The 24,946-nt window shown below is 37.7% G+C and overlaps 1 pseudogene; it reads left to right on the plus strand.

Annotated features, from left to right (window-relative positions):
- Window positions 1-4,911: 4,911 nt before the first annotated feature.
- On the plus strand, window positions 4,912-15,757 carry LOC149813074 (uncharacterized; annotated as a pseudogene).
- The last annotated feature ends 9,189 nt before the right edge of the window (window positions 15,758-24,946 follow it).

Consider the following 24,946-nt stretch of genomic DNA (forward strand, 5'->3'; position numbering starts at 1 on the left):
ACTTGAAAATGAGAGGTTTTTCAAAAGATTTTCAAAAGTAGACTTTGAGATTGAAAGTTTTGAAATGGTACAGAGTCTTGACTAAGTCAGAACTCCTCTGGATATGGTGCCAACTAAGTGCGCCCCACATCAAAGTTTTGAAAATTTGAAATAAATACTGAAAATGGCTTTGAAAAGGGGTTAAAATCAACGATTGAAATTCAATGGTTTGAAAATAAAGTTCTAAGCGAACTGGGACTCCGGGCTAGAGTCCTGAATTTTTAGGACTCTAAGATTTTAGGATTTTAAAAGCCAAATGAAGAAGTTTTTGAAAGATTTTATCAGAAATGGTAAAATAAGTCAGAAAACGCAGTCATGGTTAGAATCCTAACTCAATCAGAACTCTATAATAGAGTCTTGAATTAACTGAACTCTGTAAAATGACCTAATTTTTGAAAACAAATGGAGAAGAATGAAAATGGAAGTAAAAATAGACTTCTGACTGGACTAGGACTCTGGGACGGAGTCCTGATCGGACTGAAACTCTAGATTTTTTGGGTATTTTCTGAAAAACAGATGAAAGAACTTGTGAAAATAGTGAAAACAATAACAAATATTGAAATAAAACAGAGTTCTGATTCAACTAAGACTCTGAGGACAGAGTCCTAATTGAACTAGGACTCTCAGATTTTTGGATTTTCTGAGAAAACAAATGAGAGAATTTAAAAAAACAGTTAAAAACATGATAAAATTGAAGTTTTGGTTCAGAGTCCTGATCTGATTAGGACTTTGAGAAAGAGTCTTGATTCGATCAGAACTCTAAGAATTTTTGGTTTTCTGATAAGCAAATGATGAAATTTAAACAAAAATTTTGAAAATCAGTGAAAATGGAGTGAGAAAACAAACTTTGGACAGAGTCGTGATTCGATCAGGACTCTGGGGCAGAGTCCTGATTCTATCAAGACTCTAGGATAAAATCCCAGAATTTTGAAATTCTTTGATTAAAGTGTAATGGTTTGGATAGATGGAAAGATTTTTGAAAGATTCTCTCAAAATTGTAATCAAGACCAGAGTCCTGATCTAACTAGGACTCTCTGAACAGAGTTTTGTTTTGACTAAAACTTCGAGTTTTGACTCATTTTGAAAGATTTGGTTAAAAACAGGTAAAAATAGTGACAAAAGACAGAGTCCTAATCCAACTGAAACTTTGAAGAAGAGTCCTAATCCGACTGAGATTCTTGAAGAAGAGTCCTAATCCAACTCGGATTATGGGATTTTGGCCAAAACGGAAGAATTTGAAAGGTTTTCTCCAAAATAGGTAGAAAAGGTAGTAAAAAGTAGAGTTATGATTCGACTAGGACTCTGGAAAAAGTGTCCTGATCCAACTAGGATTCTGGAAAAAGAGTCCTGATTGGACTGGGATTATAAAATTTTAGCCAAAAATGACGAGAATGAGCAAGGATATGACTACAACTGGTTTAAAATCAAAATAGAGTTTTAAAAAGATTCAAAAAGATGAAAATACAGAGTCCTGATCCGATTAGGACTCTAAATTTTTTAAGATTTTTGATAAATAAAGGAATCTAGAAGTGACACCACCTAAATGAGCCTCATATGAGAATTAAAATCAATTGAAATTGAGTTTAAAATGAATCCAGATTATTTTTTGAGAAAAACATTTCAAAATATAAGGTCCTGGGGGTTGGCAAATGACAAAATGTTGATTAAAAACCCAGGTTTTAAAATTGATTTTGAAAGAAAAGTTTTAAAACTCAAATCTGGATTAAATATTTTGAAAACCGGAGTGTTGGATCTCGAAAATGAGATGTAATGGCATACAATGCTATGCAATGTAATGAAATGGTATGCCGAATGCATGCAATGATATGCCGTGACATATGAAATGTGATGATGCATGAAATGCATATCATGTTATTAATATATTCATGCAATTTTAGGTGGTTTTAAGGTTTAAAACCCATGATTGGATGTATTTTGGCATAATGGAGTCATGGTTCGAATTTCAGGAAAATCGAAGTTAAATTGAGTGAGATATGACTATTTTAGTGTTCGGGTATAGATTTCAAGGTGATTCAGATCAAGATCCGACCCAAATAGACCAGCTTAGGCCATGGATCAGTATTTAAAACATCATAATCCATCTCCAACATGATCCAAAACCCATTTAGAAAAGGTTTTCAGAAAACCCCCTCCAAAAGAGGCGCAGAGTAATATTTTTCATTTTAAACCTCTATCTGAAATGGAACCAAAATATAAAAACGTCATTTCTGAAAACCCTAGACGTTTTTGCCTAGGGATTTGCACCTCCTCTTTTGAGTCTTGCTCCAGCCACCTTCTTCCCCAATCATTCCACGCCATTACCCCTTTTTCGTTGGGTTTTGCTTGAGATTCAAGCACTTTCCCTGTGTTATTTCTCTTTGTTTTACATATCTTTTTCAATTCTAATCATCCTTGCTGGGTGCTGAGCATTTGTTCTTGATTTTTGCAGGTGTAGCAGAGGTTGAAGACGCCATTCTTGCGTGAAGTGCCGTCTACTTCAACAAGAAAGATCGATCCTACCTCCATCCGATCCTCTACTCCACCCGATCGCGAATTGGTTCACTTTCCGCACTCGGTGTACTTTAAACGTGGTACAGTTGCAAGAACGAGCTCCATTGTGACGTTCCAACATCCTTGAAGAAGAAGAAACACATCTTCATAGGCAGCTTTCGCTCTTTCCACCCCCGCAGTCGTTGGATCGCCCTTGAGGTTGGTAAATACTACAGATTACAAGGTTAATATTGTCCAGTGTGAAAAAGTGATATTTGGTGAAAGGATGAAATTGCCCTTGGCGATCTGAAGGCGAGTTTAGATTTGTTTTTCTAGTTAATTGTAAATCTTAGTCTGTAATTTCTTTAGAATTGTATTTGTTAACTTAGATTCCAATTTTGATATTAATAAATTGAAATTTTTAGAATTAATTTGAATATTTCCCGTTCCCTGTGGATTCAACCCGTACTTGCCACATCCGTGGAAAGTCAGTTTTATTACTTTTGGTTGACGATTTTCCAACTGTTTTATTGAAAAATATCTTTTAAAAATATCGCTTGCAAAAGTCCAACCAAATTTTGGCACCGTTGCCGGGGAACAACGAATATATTCTGTTATTTCTTAGATTTCAGTTTATTAATCTCTGTTTAGTTAGTTAGCTGTTCTTATTTTTCTAGTTACCAAGATTAACTTAGTTAGTAAATATAGGATTCACTTACTGTTTTTTCTAGGATTCACTGAAATACATTCTTCAAGGAGCGATTAGACAGGTGGGTTTTAGAGAACATAGTTTGTGATTTCCTGCATTCTTTTATTCTGGTAATTTAGATTAATTGTTGTTTTACTATTCATTTAGCATAGTTAGATAATTCTGACATAGTTAAGATAACATTATTAGTTATTCTTTGCTTTTGTTATTTGTATTACAGTATTTAGCTTAGTCTAGTTTAGAGTTAGGTCGTTTCATACATCTCGTCTTAGTACCAATGTATACAGGGGCGAAGAGCTTTGGGTACTCTATTGCATCCATTTGTTAACAACCTAGAGAGAATTTTACGTTCTCCTCGAAGTTCGACAATAGTGGATGATATGGATCCTCCAGCTCCTTCACGTGCTTTGAGGGAGTACTTCACTCCCACAGACTATGTTCAAGCATCCTGCATTCGGAGACCCGATGTAGGAGCGCCTCATTATGAGATTAAGCCAGTATCATTCAGATGCTCCCATCATTCTATGGCCTTAGTCATGAGGATACCTATAGACATTTAGATGAATTCCTCGAAATCTGTTCTATAGTGAAGATATAGAATTTCGATGATGATGCGTTGAGATTGACCTTATTCCCGTTCTCATTGAAGGACAAGGCCAAGTATTGGCTTAAGTCCTTAGATTTCATAGAAATAGGGTCTTGGGATCAGTTACAACAGGAGTTCTGAGGAAATACTTTTCCATCGGTAGGACGAACCAGTATAGGCGAGCCATCACTAGCTTTTCAGAGCTAGATGGTGAGCAGTTTCATGAGACCTGGGAGAGGATAAAGGATCTCCTTAGGAAGTGTCCCCATCATCAGGTGCCGAGATGGCAATTGGTGCATAGTTTTTATGATGGATTGTCTGACATAAATTGTCAGATGATCGATTCTTCATATGGAGGGACCTTCATGTTGAAGAGCGAAGATGAAACATGGAGACTGTTTGACACATTAGCAGAAAATTCTCTCCATCATGCTTCTAGTTCTCATTATGATAGAACCACACCTAGCATTCTGAAGAAGGGTGGTGTTCTCGAGATTGGTCCATCTACTGCATTACAATGCAAGGTGGATATGATTGCTCAGAAGTTGGATCAACTTCTTGCAGGCCCATCTACCAGTCAGCAGGTGTGTACTCTCTGTGCCAGTCCGACACATGCGATTACTAAGTGCCCTTCGATAGCTCAGTACCCTGAATTTGTGCAAGAGCAAGTTCAGACTGCTCAAGGTTATGTCAGACCCCCGAACAACCCATATTCACCTACATATAATCAGGGGTGGCGTAACCATCCTTTTCATGGAAGAATCCTCAGCCTTCTACTCAACTTCCATCTTCTTAGTCTGCTCGATCGCCACCATTCACTTAGACATTTTAGAGGCCGAGCTATCCCCAGAACACTCCTTCATTTCCTCCTCAGATCTCACAAGAATCTGCTCCGCAGACATCTTTCGAGGCGAGACTTCTCCAAGTGTTCCAAGAGGTGAAAACCTCTAATCAGAATGCTTTCGAGAAGTGCAGTTAGATCTTGAGCTCACATACCCAGTCCATCGCGAAGTTAGAGTCGCAGATGGGATAGTTAGCAAAAGCGATTAGTAGGAGACCAGAGGGTAGTTTGCCGAGTCAGGCAGTGATGAACCCAAAGGGCAAGGATCAAATGACGATAGACCTGTACATTACTGAGTCACAGCAACAGGCCAAATCTGTTATGGCCCTTAGGAGTGAACGTGAGTATCACATCGAGAGTAGAGAGAAGACCGATGAGTTAGATTCGAGTATACCATCTTCTACGGCTCAATCATCTACCCCAGTTCATGAGCAGGATAGGAGTGAGCCTTCGCATAAAGAGGAGGACCCTCAGATGTATATCCCCAAACCACCCTATCCCAAAGCGTTAGAATCTCCCGGTGTCAGAGGAAAGCAAGGCACGAAGGTCCAGGACATGCTTGAGATCTTCAAGCATGTGCAGATCAACCTGCCTTTGCTAGATGCCATTCAGCAGGTGCCGACTTATGCCAAATTCTTGAAGGAACTATGTACCCAGAAGAAGAAATCTATAGGAAAAGTTCCTACCAAGGTCTATCTGACTGAGCAGGTGAGTTCAGTGATTCAGCATCAGACTCCACCAAAGCTCAAGGACCCTTGAGCCTCGATCATTGCATGTACCATAGGAAACATCCGGATAGAATGCGCTTTTCTCGACCTTGGAGCCAGCATGAACATTCTACCAGGATATTTCTATGATTCATTTGGGCTAAGAGAAATGAGATCGACCCCGATTACACTGCAGCTGACAGATCATTCTGTCAAGGTACCGAGAGGTGTCTTGGAAGACGTGCTAGTTAAAGTGGATGAATTCTATTTTCTAGTCGATTTCATTATCCTTGACATGGAAGGAGTGGATAGCCAGCACCAGACTCTGATCATTCTGGGCAGACCATTCTTGGCGACTGCCAATGCATGTATCAATTATAGAACCGGAGCTATGGACTTGTCATTCGGCAATAGAAAGTCAGACTGAACATTTTCAATGCCACGATGGGTCCAGTGGGAGATATGGAGTGCTTCCAGATTGATATAGCATAGGATTTAGTGGAAGCACAACCAGAGTTGTACATGATAGAGGATTCCCTAGATTTGTATCATATAGGAGAGGATAGTAGTAGAGTTAGTGTAGATGTGTCTGTAGTTTCGTCAGAATTCCCTCCTTGGAGAGGAAGCATTGAGCCTCTTCCACCACTTGCTGAGACCCCAGCCAAATCATCGATAGAGTCTCCTCCGAAACTTGAGCTGAAACCCTTACCGGATTCACTCAAGTATGCATATCTTGAAGTTGATGAGACTCTACCTGTGATTATCTCGTCACTGCTTATAGAGGAGCAGGAGCAGAGATTGCTAGATATTTTATGAGAGCACAAGGCAGCGATTGGTTGGGTGGTTGCTGATTTGAAAGGGATTGATCCTTCATTATGCATGCACATGATTCATTGTGATGAAGAAGTCAAGCCGGTGCGTGACATGCAGAGAAGATTAAATCCTAACATAAAAGAAGTGGTGAAAAATGAGGTGGTCAAGTGGTTAGATGCTGAGATCATATACCCCATTTCTGATAGTCAGTGGGTCAGTCCGATTCAGGTTGTGCCGAAGAAATCTGGACTCACTATAGTGGAGAATAAGAAGGGGGAAAACATTCTGATGAGGACCACCGCGGGATGGCGAGTCTGTATTGATTACAGGAAACTGAATGTGGCAACACGGAAGGATCACTTCCAGTTGCCATTCATTGATTAGATTTTGAAAAGGCTTGCAGGACAGAGCTACTATTGTTTCTTAGATGGATATTCAGGATATAATCAAGTAGCTGTTCATCCTGACGATCAAGAGAAGACTACATTTACATGTTCATATGGCACTTTTGCGTTCAGACGTATGCCATTGAGAATCTGTAATGCCCCGACAACTTTTCAGAGGTGCATGTTAGCTATCTTCTTTGACATGGTGGATGATGTCATGAAAGTTTTCATGGACGATTTTTCTGTGTATGGCTCTTTATTTGAGGATTGCCTTCAGAAACTTACTCGAGTACTGAGTAGGTGTATGGAGACAAACCTGGTTTTAAGTTAGGAAAAGAGCCATTTTATGGTCCAGAAGGGGATTATGTTGGGACACATTGTGTCCAAGAGAGGGATAGAGGTTGATAGAGCGAAGGTGGAATCTATTTCTCGATTGACTCCACCCACCACTGTGAGGCAGGTTCGGTCATTTTTAGGGCATGCCAGATTTTATAGGCGGTTCATCAAGAATTTTAGCAAAATCTTTCGACCGCTTTGCTCATTATTGGAGAAAGATCAGCCCTTTGATTTTGGTGATGATTGCATGAAGGCCTTTGAGATACTCAAAGAGGCCTTGACCACTGCGCCCATTTTGAGACCTCCGAATTGGACACTTCCATTCGAGATTATGTGTGATGCTTTTGACTATGCTATGGGGGCCATTTTAGGATAAAGGATTGACAAGAAGCCCTATGTGATATATTATGCGAGTAGAACTCTGTCCGATGCTCAAATGAATTATACCACGACAGAGAATGAACTACTCGCAGTAGTATTCGCATTGGATAAGTTTAGGTCCTATCTTCTCGGTTCGAAGGTGGTTGTCTATTCTGATCATGTTGCATTAAAGTATCTTCTTAGCAAGAAAGACACCAAACCGAGACTCATCCGATGGGTCCTGTTACTACAGGAGTTTGATCTTGAGATTCGAGATAAGAAGTGAAGTGAGAATGTAGTAGCAGACCATCTTTTTAGACTGATCATGGAGATCACTCAAGATCAGAGACCGATCAGTGATTCTTTCCTCGATGAGCAGATCATGACAGTTAGAACATTGCAGTTACCCTGGTTTGCGGATATTGTGAATTATCTAGTTTTGAGACTGATCCCTGAGCATTGGAATAAGAATGAGCGAGAGCGATTCTTATCACAGGTGAGACAATATTATTGGGATGAGCCACAGTTGTTCAAATATTGTGCAGATCAGATCATTAGAAGATGCGTCCCAGAGGAGGAGTATGAGTCCATCCTTAGCTTTTGTCATTTTTTAGCCTGTGGAGAGCATTTTAGTAGTAGGAAGACAGCTGCAAAGGTTTTGCAGTCTGTTTTTTTTGGCCCACACTCCACAGAGATGCGCATGAGTTTTGTAGGAAATGTATTCGATGTCAGCAGACTGGGAACATGTCCAAGAGGGACATGATGCCCTTGCTCCTGATTTTGATTATAGAGATTTTCGATGTTTGGGGCATAGATTTTATGGGCCCATTTCTGCCATCATTCAGTAATTTGTATATCTTAGTGGCAGTTGATTATGTGTCCAAATGGGTCAAGGCTGTGGCAACCAAAACCAATGATTATAGAGTGGTGCTTAAGTTCATTAAGCACAATATTTTCAGTCATTTTGGTGTGCCACGTGCGATGATAAGTGATGGTGGCAAGCATTTCAGGAATGTACAGATAGCTTCTCTTCTGAGAAGGTATTCTGTCAATCATCGGTTCACCAATCCTTATCATCCGCAGACTAGTGGACAGGTCGAGGTTTCTAATAGGGAAATAAAGCGGATATTAGAAAAGAAAGTTCGTTCGGACCGCAAGGATTGGTCCCAACGCTTAGATGATGCACTTTGGGCATATAAGACTGCATTTAAAACTCCCATTGGCATGTCCCCGTATCGTCTTGTTTTTGGAAAAGCATGCCACCTCGCTGTCGAGCTGGAGCACATAGCATATTGGGCAATCAAGAAGTTTAATTTTGACCTCACCCAGGCTGGCAAAGAGAGATCATTGCAGCTCACCGAGTTAGAAGAACTCAGGAATGATGCATATGAGAATGCCAAGTTATATAAAGCTCGCACTAAGGCCTTTCATGACAAGCACATTATCAAAAAAGTGTTTGAGCCTGATAAGAAAGTTTGGTTGTTCAATTCTCGTTTGCATCTATTCCCAGGAAAGTTAAGGTCAAGATGGGATGGACCTTATATTGTGAAAGAAGTATTTTCACACGGGGCAGTGACATTATTTGATCCACAGACCGGAGGTACATTCAAGGTAAATGGGCAAAGACTGAAGCCCTACATATCAGATTCCTTATAGGTTGGTGAGTGTGAGCTCTGGGATCTCACGAAGGCATAGGATTTGAGCAGAGGAATGTATCATATGTAGATAGTAGAATTAGTTGTTTTTCAGTTCAACTTTTGCTTTTATTCAGTTATTTTATTTCATATGAACTTACATTTATTCTGATTCATACAAGTTTTATCTAATATTCAATATGTGAGGATTAGTTACCAGGTACAGGGCACAACTTTCAGAGCTGACCATTGACCAGATTAGCAGAAAATTATGCATTCATATATGCATAGGATGTTGCAAAGTCAAGTCAATCATCAACTTCAGAAGCCCGACACATATTAGGTTGTATCTATCCTTTCTCCCGTATTTATTTTATTGTTCTTTAGTGTGCATTTGCATTGCATGTTACATATTTTGTATGCCACTAGGGACAGTGTCATTCAAGCATGGGGGTGGTGGTTTAGATGCACATTAAATTTTTTTTTCTAGGTAGCTAAAAACTCATAAAAGTAGTCCTTTAAGAACAAGTTTGTAGCATATATGATTGTTTTTGACATAATCTAACAATTTAGAATTTTTTAAGCCCCATGTAAAATTTTTTTTCTGATCTAATCCAAAAAGAGTAGTTATTTATGAGAAAATTCAAAGAAAAGATAGTATTTGAATGTTAGAAAGTTTTGAATCACTTTAGTATAAGTATGCACAACATGTTTTGTGAAAGAACTAAGCAATGGAAAGATGTTTTGAAATATGAGCTTAAAGGAAAAGAGCTACGTTTAGTTGTTGATGTCTTCGCGATTTCTAGTAGTGGAACTAAAACACAAGTTGGAGTGTTTGAGTCTCTTTACGAAAAGGATAATGAAGGAGATCATCTTCTTGTCTAGTCGATATCTGTAGCCTATGTGGTTCGAGTAAGTAGAGTCTAAAGGGTGTTTTACATCTGGTGCCCTAAAGCCATCTGGTTTGGGAGCCACTGATTCGAAAGCTTGTTACATGAACTTCATAGAAAGCCTAAGAGATAGAGACATTGCACATGATGAGAAGAAGACTATACGTAAACTATTAAAATAGAAGGTCTAGTGACTCGAGCAATTAAGTCTGAGGGATACTCTGTATCTGGTGCCCTAAGGTCGTCTGGCCTGGGAGTCACTGACCCAAAGCTCGCTACACGGGTCACAAAACTGGATATTGAAATAGTGCTCAAGTGGGAAGAGTGCTCAAGAGAGAAGAATTGAAAAATGGTGAAAAATTGAAAATCAAAAGAAAAAGAGTGAGCTTAATGAGAAAAAAAATTCATTGCTTAAGAATAATTGTGAAATACTGTACAGAAAATATACAAGTGAGGATAAATGAGTGATAACATGATAATATTTGACTTTCTGAGAAAAATCATAGATAAGTACAAGCATAGAAAAGTGAAAGAAAAAGATTTTTACTGTGGTGGCATAAGAATTCTAAATTTGTTATGAGAGTGTGCATTACATGAAATATGTGCTGGAACTGAATTCTTAATTGCCTAATATTTTTGAAAAATCATTCTTGCATGACATTGATGTTTGTGGGTAGCATCTCTGCAAACCCTCACGAGACCTTACTCGTCTACTGAGGTAACCCAGGGGTTTAAAGGGCTTGTTGCATGAGCTAAATGCAACCGTGATTCCTACGAAAGTGAGTTAGGATTTTAATTGTTTAGTGCATATTTGTTTATTTTTCAATTTCATAACCTAGTTAGTTGTTTGTTAAGGGACTAACAAACATTCAAGCATGGGGGTGTTTGATGATGCATGAAATGCACATCATGTTATTAATATATTCATCCATTTTTAGGCGGTTTTAAGGTTTAAAACCCATGATTGGATGTAGGAGTCATGGTTCAAATTTCAGGAAAATCGGAGTTAAATTGAGTGAGATATGAAAATTTTAGTGTTCGGGCACAAATTTCAAGGTGATTTGGATCAAGATCCGACCCAAATAGACCAGCTTAGACCATGGATCAGTATTTAAAACATCATAATCCATCTCCAACGTGATCCAAAACCAATTTAGAAAAGGTTTTCAGAAAACCCCCTCCAAAAGAGGCACAGAGCAATATTTTTCATTTTAAACCTCTTTCTGAAATGGAACCAAAATATAAAAACATCATTTCTGAAAACCCTAGATGTTTTTGCCTAGGGATTTGCACCTCCTCTTCTGAGTCTTGCTCCAGCCACCTTCTTCCCCAATCATTCCACGCCATTACCCCTTTTTCGTTGGGTTTTGCTTGAGATTCAAGCACTTTCCTTGTGTTATTTCTCTTTGTTTTACATATCTTTTTCAATTCTAATCATCCTTGCTGGGTGCTGAGCATTTGTTCTTGATTTTTGCAGGTGTAACAGAGGTTGAAGACGCCATTCTTGCGTGGAGTGCCATCTACTCCAACAAGAAAGATCGGCCCTACCTCCATCCGATCCTCTACTCCACCCGATCGCGAATTGGTTCACTTTCCGCCCTCAGTGTACTTCAAACGTGGTGCAGTTGCAAGAACGAGCTCCATTGTGATGTTCCAGCATCCTTGAAGAAGAAGAAACACATCTTCATAGGCAGCTTACGCTCTTTCCACCCCCACAGTCGTCAGATCGCCCTTGAGGTAGGTCTTGCCTTTCTCCCTTCTTTAAGATAACTCGTGCCCACCTATAGTCGTCTCTCCAACCCTCAAACCTTTCAGATTTTTCTCATTCTTTCACAGCAAACCACTGTCATTTTTCTGTCATTTTATGACTTTGAATGTCATTTTTGGGTCTAGGTTAGGTGTAGTCCTTGAGTCACACATCGTTTTAACCAAATAGTGAAAATCGGCTAGATCCACTCTAGCCGATTTTAACGTTTTATGATATGCTGTTTTCTGAATTTTTTTTAGCAGTAAACTGTGTCAAAAATGTATTGTTCCATTAGTTTAAGATCCCCTTTGGCTTAATTTTATGTTGGGTTTATCGTTGTTGAATAGTGTTGTCAAGTTACATCAATCGATTGGTGTGTGTCTTGTTTAAGTTTAGTGATTTTCGTAGTTTTCAGTTTAGATTAATTTCTGTTATAATTTCAGTAGGTCATGTCTTAGCATTTTTACATTGGATTTAAGTGATAATTAGTTTGATTTCAAATTCGTCTATAGTTTGTTCAAATGAAAAAGAAAAAAATATTGTCGTTTTTCATAGTTTAGGTGGAATCAATTTTTTTGGTGTGTTAGAGTGGCTGTCCTCTTCCAAGAGAAGGCTGCCATTACAGTCCAGCTTAGCTTTAGGTTGTTTGGTAAGTTTCTTAGAATTATGTAGTTTTTTTTAGAGTGTCTACATTCAATGAATTAGGAGTTAATGTCCAAAAATGTTTTAGTGTTTTTGTTTAGGTAAGTTTTGATTTTAGTGTTATCTAATTTAGTCTTTTTGAAAATCATGTGTTACATTCCATCTCTAACCCTTCATTGCATTGTTTAGAGGTTAGTTTAGTTAGAATATTAATCATATAGGTAAATTAAATAGGTAATGTCGAATTTGGAAGAAGGGCAATTGAGTAATTAAGGTTAAGGAACGAGTTTGGTAAGTTGGACTCCTCCAAATTTGTGGGATAAGGAATGCTTTGAAAATTTTTATCCAGCCAAGAGAGAAGGCTTTCCCTCCTTTACACGTTTGGAAACAAAGTTTAATTTTCAAATCCATTTCCCAAATCGTGTTTTGGGAAAGATTTTCAAAAAGGATCTATTGCTTTTAATGCAAAGTTGAAAATGTGTGGGGCCCTCTAGCTGGACGATTTTGCTAGCCCAAGCTTCCTAATTAAGTTTCTAAGACAATTATGGAGAATGGTCTTCCTTCCAATTTCGTTAAGTCTCATTGATTAACCCTTTTCTAATTCTCTATCTTGATTTAGCATAGGTTTAGGATTAATCATTTTAGTAAGTTTAAATTAACCTTAGGTTTAAATAAGTAGTTCATCATTTAGGTAGGTTTTAATTAGTTTTTATTTACCACCATTTAGGCGTGTAACTTAGATAGCTTTATTTAGTTTCTTTTTATTTTTTGGTTTTAAATAAATAGTCTTTAAGTTTTAGGTTTCCATTTTAATTAATTTGCTAACTTAGTCAACTTAGTGGGTCCATTGAGGTGGGACATGAACCTAGTCAAGGTCAAAGATCTATCCTAAACCGCCCCCCTAATTAACCCTAGTTCCCAATTAACCCTAGATAGTTATTCATTTTAGTTAAGTTAATTAGTTCATTTGAGTTAATGTTATTTGTAATTCTAATGTTAATTTAGCTTTGAATGTGAATTGTGTGTGCTAGTTCAACATTTAGTTTATATTAGTGCATTAGATTGATTTAAGTTTAGTCCTTTAGATAGTTTAATTAGTATTACATATTAGTTAGGATAGCTTACATTTGGCGTGTTGTTTAGATTAGAATTATCATTGACTTGTGTGTTACATTTACATGTTCGTGTACTTCTTTTTTTAATTGCATGCATTCTCTGTATTTTGACAGTCAATTAGTAGTGTTAGGACTGTTTTTACAAAGCATTTAAAGTCATAGTGTCATAAGTGGATATTTCCAAGTGAATAGTGCATTGATTCTAAAACCCGATTTTTACAACATCTTGCAATTGTCATTTTATGTGCAAATTTTTAAAAATTTTCAAGAATTTTTATTCTATTCTCTTCATCAGAGTGTTCACTATCAGCAGACCAAAAATCAACTCATTTTAAGTTGATTTGGTCTGATTTTTAAGCGTTTTCCAAAATCAGCTTTTTCAGATTTTTCAGTTTTGGGACCTGCGATTTTCAGAATTTTCACGAATTTGAAACACTTATATCTGGAGTTTCAGAACGAATTTTTAAAATCCGTAAAGTCTGACAGATTTTTGAATCTGTCAGAAATAGAACAGAATAAATTTTCTGAAATTCATGTACCTGTACCTTTTGGTTCTTGTGAGGAGAGATGACTCTACTACTAGACAAATTCTCAGACATCATAGGTCTACATGAGCCAGCTGGTCAGTCAAATGATCCCATGGAGCAACAATTTCTGATCAACATCAAGGGACTTGACCCTCGAGATGCTTTAGCCCATATGACTAGACATAGATCTTGGCCACTGATAGAGGCATATGAGATCCAATATGTCGACTAGTTTGAGTTATATCAATAGTATAAAGCATCTGAAGAAGGCGACTCCTTATACTGAGCAACGCGAGAAAGGATTCAGCATGCAATGATCTTGTGCACCATAGGGCAAGCCTTTTTCTAAGATGGACAAAACTATGCAGATATCAGAATAGTACAACTTTTGAGAAGATGGGAAAGTCGACCGACCAATCGTCTCTCTATCGCCATGGCCGCACTAGCTTTCTTATATTGTAGATTGACCCATTTTGTGCTTAAGGATTCTATCTTGGTAGAAGGATGCATCTACATACTATAGTCTTGGTTCCTTCGGCATGTATCATCTCAAACCAGCTCATTCAGATATAACAGCAAGAAGCCATTATCCATTTCTTGGTACAGATTGTTGATCGAGAACCTCCATGAAGAAGAAATCGTGTGGGACTACTTCGACCGTCAGGAGTCACCCCCTCGGTACACTTATGCATATGGCAAGCGATTCAAGTTACTCAGACCATTCTTCTCCATTTATTATCAGTCAGAGCTATATGTTAAACAATTCTCATAGAGGCAGAAGCGCATTGAAGCTCGATTATAGTAAGGCATTATGTCAGAATTCGATTTGAAGTCTACTCAGTGGCCGAGAATATACCATTTTACCAAGCATAGCTGGGATTCTTTTATTACTCTTACTATTTTTCCTGGTCCTCGAGTGTCTTCTGATTACCATGAGTGGTGGCAAATTATTTGTCCGCCCCTTCTTTCTCAAGTTTATTATTAATAAAATTATTTTCCTTCAAATATTCTCATTCTATTATGGTTTGATGACCTCGCCTAGGTAACAAGGCATATTTTAGTTGTTTGTCTCTTTTACAAAAAATATCAATGCAATTATCGTGATTACAACAATGACCCGATCTCTAGTAATGAGATATCTTTCAAATTGTCAACCTAACTCTCATCAAATATTTTCCCCCTATTTGTTGTGTCCTGAAAACTGTTCAAATATAATTGCCCATTTTATTCTGCAGAGAGAATTTGCAATCCTACATGGTTCAGATAAGGTCCGACAAGAAGATCACATTTATCCAGCATATCGATCACTCTTTCACATCTGAACAAGAAATGTCGTCTCCACGATCTCCCAAGGATCAAAGCCAGCAGAGTAATGATAATGTTGACCCTCAGATGTATGCATTGTTTCAGAAAATGATGAAAAAGATGTTGACTGAGCAAGCAAGGGCTAGTTCAGGCAAAGCCAAAAAAAAGGCTAAGGGTCAGACGGTGAAAAAACATATAAAAATATTAAAAAAGCAGAGTCACTACGAGAATACCTCTGACAAAGCCAAATTAGTGGGTGACACCGATGAAGAGTATGAGATTCAACCGGCACTTCAAAAGTAGACTTAGGAGCAAGGGTCGACCTATAAGTCCAAAGATCAGTATGTTAATGACCCTGATCAGCCACAACTCAAAGATGTGGTCAAAATGGTCAAGGATCTGCATGCCCGAGATAAGGGCAAGGTCTTCATGAGTGAAGATTTTTATGATGGATTGGATGGGGATGACCGTCTCGATAATCTTCTCAGAAAGTTCATAAAGTTTGATAGTTCAGGCGACCCTAAAGCGCACCTTGCCATAGTTTTTGTTGAATGCTTCAAGTTCAAGCGAGACAACCTGGCTTTGTTCCTCTGTTTTCCTCGCAGTCTGGAGGGAACAACGACCAACTAGTATTCAGAATATATAATTCCCATTGAGTTGAAGAAAGTCTACAAGGTGGTCAATCTATTTATCGAGCGGTTCCTGTTCAATGCAGAGGTGCTTCCAACCCTCAGCCATCTCTGCAGTCTCAAGCAGAAGAAAAACGAGAAGGCCAGAGATTTCATTCACAAGTGGAGATCCACTTGCAATAAAATAAGGGATCCGATATCAGAAGAGCATGCATTGCCATTAATTTTGAACAACTTTTCACAACCCCTAAGGGGTATGATTTCTACCTCTCCATCAAGGACCTTTATTGAATTGACAGAGCAAGCTGAATGGCTTGAGCTAGGCATGAAAAATGGGGTGTATGAGGGCATCACCCTCGCCAAAAATAGTAGTCAACGGGAGTCAAAGAAGAAGACTCATTTCACTTACTCCTTTGATGCAGGCCGCGACAAGAGTCATCGTAAGAATAAGATAAAATCATTCAGTTATGCAAGCTTGAATCCTAGCAAGAATGAGCAGAAAAACAAATTGCTCCCATAGAATAACAAACCGGCTCTGCCAGCCAATGAACAGGAACCAAAACTGCAACAAAAGGTGAAGCATGAAGGGTGGATCTATAACTGTAAATTCACCCCCTTGGATCAATCACTTGAAACCGTGCTCAAATATATGCTTACCAGTGAGATGATCAAGCTCTCAAAGATGGTCGATCCCCCAGTCATCATGAGAAAAATGAAAGATAGATTCTACAAGTTCCACCAGACATTGGGGCATGATATTTAGAACTGCTTCAGTCTCAAGAACATTATTCAAGATTACATTGACAAGAACCTTTTAGTAGAAGGTGGCGACGATGAAAAGATGGCTATCTTAAATCAACCCTTCTTTCAGCACTCGACAACAGTAATATCTGACTATCCATTTCAGCCACATGATCATATTCTGCCGTGTCCCAATGATGATATTCATGTTCAACATCAGGTCCTGGTGCTACAGCGAGCCCAATCTAATACCTAAAAGATGGATCTTGTCTCAGCTTTCAGTAAGCTGAATGTCTCAAGGAAGCCCATCAGAGCATCCCCTGAAGTGGTCAGCAGGATTCCAGGGTTTCCTAAGTGCTTCATCAAGGTTACTCAAGATGAGAGTAGCACAACCAAAGAAAACACCAATTCGGTCCAGAAATCGATCACTGCCTTTTCAAACGTGTCGATCCTAGAATTGGCGCATGCTTCTTCCAAGCATCAGCAAGTCTTAGATGATTTGTTGTGAAATATTAAAGTGTAATCGAGCACAACTCCGAAAGATATGGCCCAGATCGTCAACTAGGCCACGACCAACACTCCAATCACCTTTTCAGACGAGGATCTGCCAAAGCCTCATGCATTCCACAATAATGCATTATATATTATGGTACGGACCTGGGGAATGACCATCCCTCACGTGCTTGTCGATGGAGGTAGTAGCCTCAATATTTGTCCAGAGATGACTGCTAAAGCTCTAAGATTAAAGGAATAAGAATATCTCCCCGACTCCATCACTATTTATGGATTTGATAATCATGGACAAACAACGAAGGGAAAGATTTTTCTTGAGATCTTCATTAATTATTTTGTCCATACAGTTCTCTTCCATGTCGTCAATGTGCCACCAACATATAATCTTTTATTGGGACGCACATGGATTCATAATGCAAATGTAGTACCATCCACCCTTCATTAGTGCATTAAATGGTCCAAAGGCGGCATGATCACCAAGATCCTGGGGGAAAATCTAGAAGAAAGGCTGCCACAACTTATGATTCCCAGACCAACCTACATCGCCGATATCCCTAGCATCAGGGAAAGTGATGAGGTTATTCTCAGTGAAAACCTCGAGATGTTATAGCTCGAGGAAGCACAATCGACATAGCATACTACAACCATGGTCCGATGACAATGACCATATTTCTTTAAGATCGGAGGCCATCTTGATTACAATACTCCCTGAGATCATCCTTTATTCAGGAAGAAAATTTCATAAGAACGCTGTCTTCGTCAAGGCGATCCATTAAAAGCATTTGCCATCATTCTTCTTTTACTTTATTTCTTTGATTTCTGCATTTTGTAGAGACGATGTCCAATTTCATTTCATTACCTTTAATGTTATCATTTTATTCAAGTCTTCAATAAAGCTATTGATTTTTCTCGTCTGTCTGGATGCCATCCTTCTCTCTCTATAATTTGTCTTTAAAATTCATTGTCATTATTTTCTCTATTTTGCGCAATTTATTTTATAGTGGGCAAATTTCTCTAAACACTATTCCTTTTCCAAAATTTCAGAATATCTTCCCGGTCAATAAGGAGACTAGTCATTAATCCTTCAATCGTGTTGAAGCCCACAAGATCTATTGGGTTAAGGCAAGAACATAGGACAATATGACAATAAAGCAGTAAGAAGAACTCACAAAATTTGATTCATCTCTTCAAGAATTGCCAGAATTCGCAGCAATTTAGAAGCAAGATGAACCATCGTCCCTAGTTCAGGATCCAACTAAAGACATCAATATTGGCTCAGAGGATAGTCCGAAGATTCTCAAGATCGGTACTAGTCTGAGCACAGATGAGAAGAAAAGGCTCATCGATTTTCTCAAGCAATATCAAGAAGTGTTCGCATGGACTTACGAGGATATGTCAGGTTTAGACCCTAAATTGGTTGAACATTGCCTCGTGTTGAAGCCGGACGTCAAACCAGTTAAGCAAAGGTTGAGGAAAATGGATCCTCAAATCGAGCAACAAGTCAAGGAAGGACTTGAAGATTTACTCAAAACTGAATTCATTCGAGCAATAGATTATCCAAATTAGTTAGCAAATATTGTGGTGGTTCCCAAGAAAAATGGTAAAGTTCAAATTTGTATCGACTTTCGTGATCTCAACAAAGCTACTCCAAAGGATGACTACCCGCTCCCCAACATCGATCTCCTAATCGACAACATGGCTGGTCATACCATGTTCTTCTTTATGGATGGATATTCTGGATATAATCAAATCAAGTTGGCCACTCGTGACCAGTCCAAGACGTCCTTCACCACTTCGTGGGGCACTTTCTGTTACACAGTCATGCCATTTGGGCTTAAAAATGCTGAGGCAACTTATTAGCATGCAATGACAGTTATTTTCCATGACCAGATGCATAAGATTATGGATGCATATGTCGATGATATCCTAGTCAAATCCAAGGAGGAAGAAGACCACATTGAAGCTCTTAGTCAAGTCTTCAAGCGGCTTATTTTATTCAAGATGAGACTCAATCCTCAGAAATGTGTTTTTGATGTAAAGTTAGGCAAGTTACTTGGTTTCATGGTCAGCAAAAGGGGGATAGAAGTAGATCCTGCCAAGGCAAAGGCTATCATTGATATGCCACCCCAAACCAATCTTAAAGAGTTGCGCAGTCTTCAGGGATGTATGCAGTCAATTTGACGATTCATATCCAATTTGGCCATGAGGTGTGAACCTTTCAATCATCTACTTAGAAAGGGAGTTAAGTTCGAATGAAGGCCAAAGTGTCAACAGTCGTTTGAGCGCATCAAGAAATATCTCTTCAATCCACTGTTAACACCCTAAATTTTTCTCATCCATTTTCAGATACATCCCTCATACAGATGCCAACCCTGGTAGGTCAGTGTAGGAGTCCAACCCCAAGTTTGTGTCAGAAAACTACCATTTTACCCATTTTTACAAGGAAAATTACTATTTTACTCCTAGGTCATCCCAGACCCCAGTTAGTCAGAGTCAACCAAGCTCGTTGGTCAGTTTAGAACAGTTAGAATATCAGTCATCTCAAGCTCATCTGAGCTCACAATGAACATACCAGTTCCATTTCTGACCATTCCTGCCAAAATGAGATCATTTCTTAAAAAATGAGCTCATTTTCACTCAAATCTAAGCCAATTGTCTCCGAGTCAGTCATATTCCCTTGAGTCTAGCTTGAGCTTACCATGAGTTCAAGTGCTTCAGTTTTAGTTCAAAACCATTTTTGAGTGTCTAAGAGCCTATTTTAGCCTATTTCAGCTCTTTCAACTGAAATTGAGTTGAGTCCAGCCAGTTGAGCTAGTGTTTGAGCTTCAGTTTTAGTTCATCTTAGTATTACGAATCTTTGTTCCAGCTCAAATCTAGCTCGTGTTGGTAATTCACTTTACTCCAGTGACCATTTCTCTAAAAATGACAGTTTTTCTTGACAATTCAGTCGAGGAGTTCAGTTAAGTCAGTGTCTTGTCAGTTCATTTGAGTTCTAAAACCCTAGAACCTAGCTTAAACCAGTTCATTTCAGTTCAATCCAGCTCAAACTCTAATTTTTAGTGTCACTCTAGCCCGGTAGAGCCCGAAAACCATTTCTCAAACCATTTTGCGATTTTTAACAAAATTATCACTTTTTGAACTGGTATAAGTGTCAATCAAGTTCCAATATCCAAATTTCTTCATTCAGGGTTAGCATTTCGCATGGCATTTCATATCATTTTTCATCATTTCATAACATTTCATCACATTTCATTTCATTTTCGAGATCCAGAACTCCAGTTTTATAAATTCCAATCCAGATTGAGCTTTTAAAGTTTTCAAAAATCAATTTCAACCTCTGGGTTTCCAAAATTGACATTTTTACCCCCAGGATTCTAAATTAGGAAATGTTTTTTGAGAAAATAATCTAGATTCTTTTCAAACTTGTTTTTTCAAATTCTAAACTGGATTTGCTTCACAACAGGTGTGAAACTTCAAATTCTGAGCTTGTTTCAAAAACTGCCAAAAATAGCTCATTTTTCTAAAAATTTTCTAAAAAGACCATTCTACCCCTATGATCTTCAAAATGCATTTCAAAATTGAAAATAGGCTCACTCTGAGATAGCTTATCCATTTGCATTTCTTTTTAATAAAATATATATATATATATATTCTTTTATTAGTTTTTTTTTCATTTTCACTATTTTCTTTATTGTTTTTATTTTTTATTTCATTTATTTATTTTTTAATGTGGGACCCACATGGGGATCGACCCCCCTTCCTCCTTCTTCTTTCCTTTTCTTTTCACCCTTTTATTTCCTTCTTCTTTGTTCGCTTTCCTTTCTTCTTTTCTTCTTTCTTTCTTTCTGCCTTGCTTTCCCTTCTCTCCTTCTCATTCACGTACAACCACCTTCCTCTTTTCTTCTCCTCTTCCTCCTTTCTCTTCTCCTTCTTCTTTCCTTTTCTTTCTTCTTTCCTCTTCTCTTTCATTTCTTCTTCTTCCCTTTCTTTCCTTCTTCCCTTCCCTTCCTTCCTTTCCCTCCTTGGTCCAGCCCATTCACGAACATCCTTTTCCCCCCTTTTCATTAGCCCCTAAAATATCTAACTCCATCCTCAATTAAAGACCTAAGTTTTTAGGTTTTAAAAAGAAAAGCAACATCTCACGCCCAACTCTCCTCTCCCTTAGCCTTCTCTTTCCCTCCAGCTCTCTCTTCCCTCCACTCTCAGCCTATCTACCTCTCTCTCACTTGAGGCCTAAGACAATGTCCCCTTCTTCACCTTGACAGCAACTGCAACCATCTATTGCACGCCCTTAGTGGACACCCAGCAACCACAACCACCTTTACCATCTTCATTGCTGCAACCATCAACTGAAGCAAGGCGCCACCACCAAGAGGAGCCTCCTCCAGCCGGTCTCTACCTCCAGCCACCTCCAACAAGTTCCCATCCATTGGCGCCTCTTCTTTACTTTGGCAGCACGCCCCCATCTCCTTCACTTGTCGCAGCAAGGCCCCAAGGTAAGCCTTTGCCCCCTTGTTACTGTAATTTCCTCCGTGATTCTAGCATGAATTTGGTTCAAAAACCGGATTCACCTAGTTACAAAGGTGATTTTATGAGATTATAGCATTGATTGAGGCTATACCGAATAGAGGGATCCATCTGATTGATGGATTGACTCCCTCTACGACCAATAGCCAACATCAAATATGAACCATACCCCTCATTTCTTGTTTTATTTTCAATGTCATGTAGTTTTTATATTGCATTTAGAATAGTTTTTGATTTCATGAGCATTTAATATTGCTTTTATTGATGTTTAACTTAGATTCATTTATGCATCGAGTCTAGTTATGATTTTATGTAAAATTTTTTGTTCAAAAATCCTAAAAATATTATGATACTCGTAGTTATTTGTCTGTGTTTCCCTGCCAAAAACTTAGATCCGTTCGGGTTTCAAAAACCTCTCTAATAAACTGAATCCCAAACTAGGATTTTACCTTTCTGGAAATTTCAGGTTTTCTTTTAGCAGACAAGAACATCCGAGATCTCCCAGATGGATGATCCAAATCCTACTTAAAAAAATATAGTGGATTCCTGTTAGAATTTATTGTTTTCCAATATTTTCTAGATTTTTTCAAGGAGATTTGGTTTCTACTAAAAATCGGATTTTCCAAATCATTGTGAAAATATCGATTTCTGCTTGTCAGGGTCTAGACCGACCTTAATCCACTGTGATGCTTCAATATGTAGGTTGGATGTCAAAACTTTCAACAAAAGAATTGTTCCTCATTATTCCCTCCATCATTCCTCAAAATTTAAGAATTTTAGGGGCACCCTAGGTATTTTTCTCAGAATTAAAATCCCTGTCTATCAAATTCCTGTGTCTGAGAATTACAAAGATTTAGATCTCTGATAATCCTCTGCTCCTTTCCAAACCGTTTATCTAATCCTACAACTATAAAAATAAGAAATTTTCCTCTGTTTGTCAGTGACATTATCCCAAAATTCCAGTCATTTTCTTCACTGTTTGCTATTTTTCCCATGATTTTTTTCGAAACCTGTCAGTCTGCCCTAAGTCCTAGAGTCGCTGGATTCAGATCCGACTTGCCGGAGATGTCAAGCTCCGACCATATGTCAAAACCAGAATCTATAAAAGTCAAAAATCTTTGCCTAACTGTCCTCTGTCATCCCATAAAATTTGGGAAATTTCTATGGTAGTTTAGTACCCAAAATTCAGTTTAGAGTTAGAATTTAGGCAAAATCTTGATTGTTAGGATTTTAGTTAATTTCCATTAAACAAAATATCAAAAAAAAAGATTTTTGAGTTCCATTCTATTTTAAGAGATAGTCTAGGTGTCCATGCCAAATTTGGATCAATTTCAAGTTCATTTACCTTGTGTGTTAGTTCACTTTTAAATTCAGAGACGAAAATCAAGCGAGAATCAAGCGAGAATCAAGTTAGATTCAATAATTTGTGATATTTTTGCCATTTTATGGTTTTTATCATGTGAATAAGCATATCATATCATATTAGGGTTAATTTCAGCCTCATTTGCATTTCATATTTTAACTTTTTGCAAAATTTATTTCAAAAAACCCTGTTTTCAAGGCCATAGTGTTGTTATCATGGGCATTTTGGTCATTTGACCTCAATTTTGAAATTCCAATCCTTAATTCTCTAAATTTTCATGCATATCATCACATTTTATCATATTGTGTTTCATTTTATTTTATTTGATTTTCAAATTTCTAAATTTTACAAAAACTCTCTAAAAACCCCTGATTTCAAGGTCATCAGGGGCATTTTGGTTATTTTGACTCCAATTTTGAATTTCCAACTTTATTTTTGAATTTTATAACTTATTTCTCATGTTTATATCAAAGGGGGTATGAATTTGGGTTTACATCTGGATAATATCTGATAATTTCCAATATTTTTGGACAAATCCAGATAAACCTACATTTCTGTGCTAACTTATTTTCTAGTTTTGTAGGAACATTCAAGAAGAAGATTTAGTTATTTTATGTCTTTTCCTTTATTCAATTCAATGTAATATCAAGTTGTAATAATTTGGAATAAGATTTACATTTCTTTCATAGAATAGGATTGCATTGCATATAGTTTAGATTTGCAATTTTAATATCTGATGAATGTATAATTCATGCATTTTTCCCAATACACTATGGTTGACATGAATGACACGTGCACAAGCTCTTAGGGAGTTCACAAACTTAGTAGAATTCGTATTTTTGGCCATAGTCAGAATACGAAGGAAACCCAGATTTGTGATCTTCGTATTAGCCACAATCAGCCTACACTCTTAGGCTAACTTCAAAAATGCACTGCATTTCTCAAAATTTCAAAAGGATTTTCCCAATTCCTTAAAGAATTATCTTTCAAGTTCATATTCATTCATTCAATTTGCATCATTTTCAAACTCATTTTCCAATTTCAATTCAGAGAAATCAATTTTCTCAGAACTTTCTAAGTCTTTCTCAGGATTTGAGTTTCTCGAGACTCTGAATTTTCAAATGATATTTCAAGCATTTCCCAAGTTCAAACCATGATTTTCCAATATTTTAACTTTCTCAAATTTCAAAATCGTAAGTCTTTCAGAAATCGATTTTCTCAAAATCCTTGAATTACTTATGAAATTGGTTTTCCCAGAATTCTCAAATCCTATTCAAAAATTGATTTCCTTAGAAAAGGCATTTCCAATCTCAAAATCGATTTTCTCAAAGTCCAAGTTTTTCTGAGAATCCATTTTCCATTTTAAAAGTCATTTTCCAATGCAATTCCTGATTTCCAATGAAATTCATGATTTTCCCCGAATCATCACTTTTCACAAAAATTCCTGTTTCCAAGCATATTTCAATTTTTTAAGCAAACATCATACTTCTCAAACTTGCATCTTTTCAAAATTCCATAGCACATGCCTGATTCTCTGTGCATTCTAAGAAAATAGAACATAATTTGGATAATTTAACTTAGTCAAAGTACACATTTGATCCTTAGTTCAATTACCCCTGGTAAAAGCGCCAGGAACGATCGAACCTCGTATCGACAGACGGATCCTATTCTACAGAATTTTTCCATAAATTTTCAAAACGGAGGCGAGTAATTTTCAAAACCATTTTAAAAAACTTTGGTCGAGTTTGACTCATAGAATCGTTTCTCTCTCTCAGTGATGAAGGAAGAAAAATTTTGCGATGATAATAGGTTTGGCGACCGAGATGGGACCTATCTTCGTCTGATCAACTGTGTGCTTTGACTTAGCTCAATTATCAAAATTGTGTTCTATGGAATGTCAACTTTTATTTTCTGATATCATGTAAACCTAAGAGCCTAGACTTGAACCCAGCTGACATGGATTGCATGTAGACTAGGCATGGTTTGGTAGGACCATATTGAGGAGGAAATTTTCATGCTCACATAGACGTAGGTCTAATACAACAC

This window comes from Nuphar pumila, chromosome 16 (assembly GCF_984573655.1).
Source record: "Nuphar pumila chromosome 16, dmNupPumi1.hap1.1, whole genome shotgun sequence".
In the NCBI taxonomy this organism is placed as follows: Eukaryota; Viridiplantae; Streptophyta; class Magnoliopsida; order Nymphaeales; family Nymphaeaceae; genus Nuphar; species Nuphar pumila.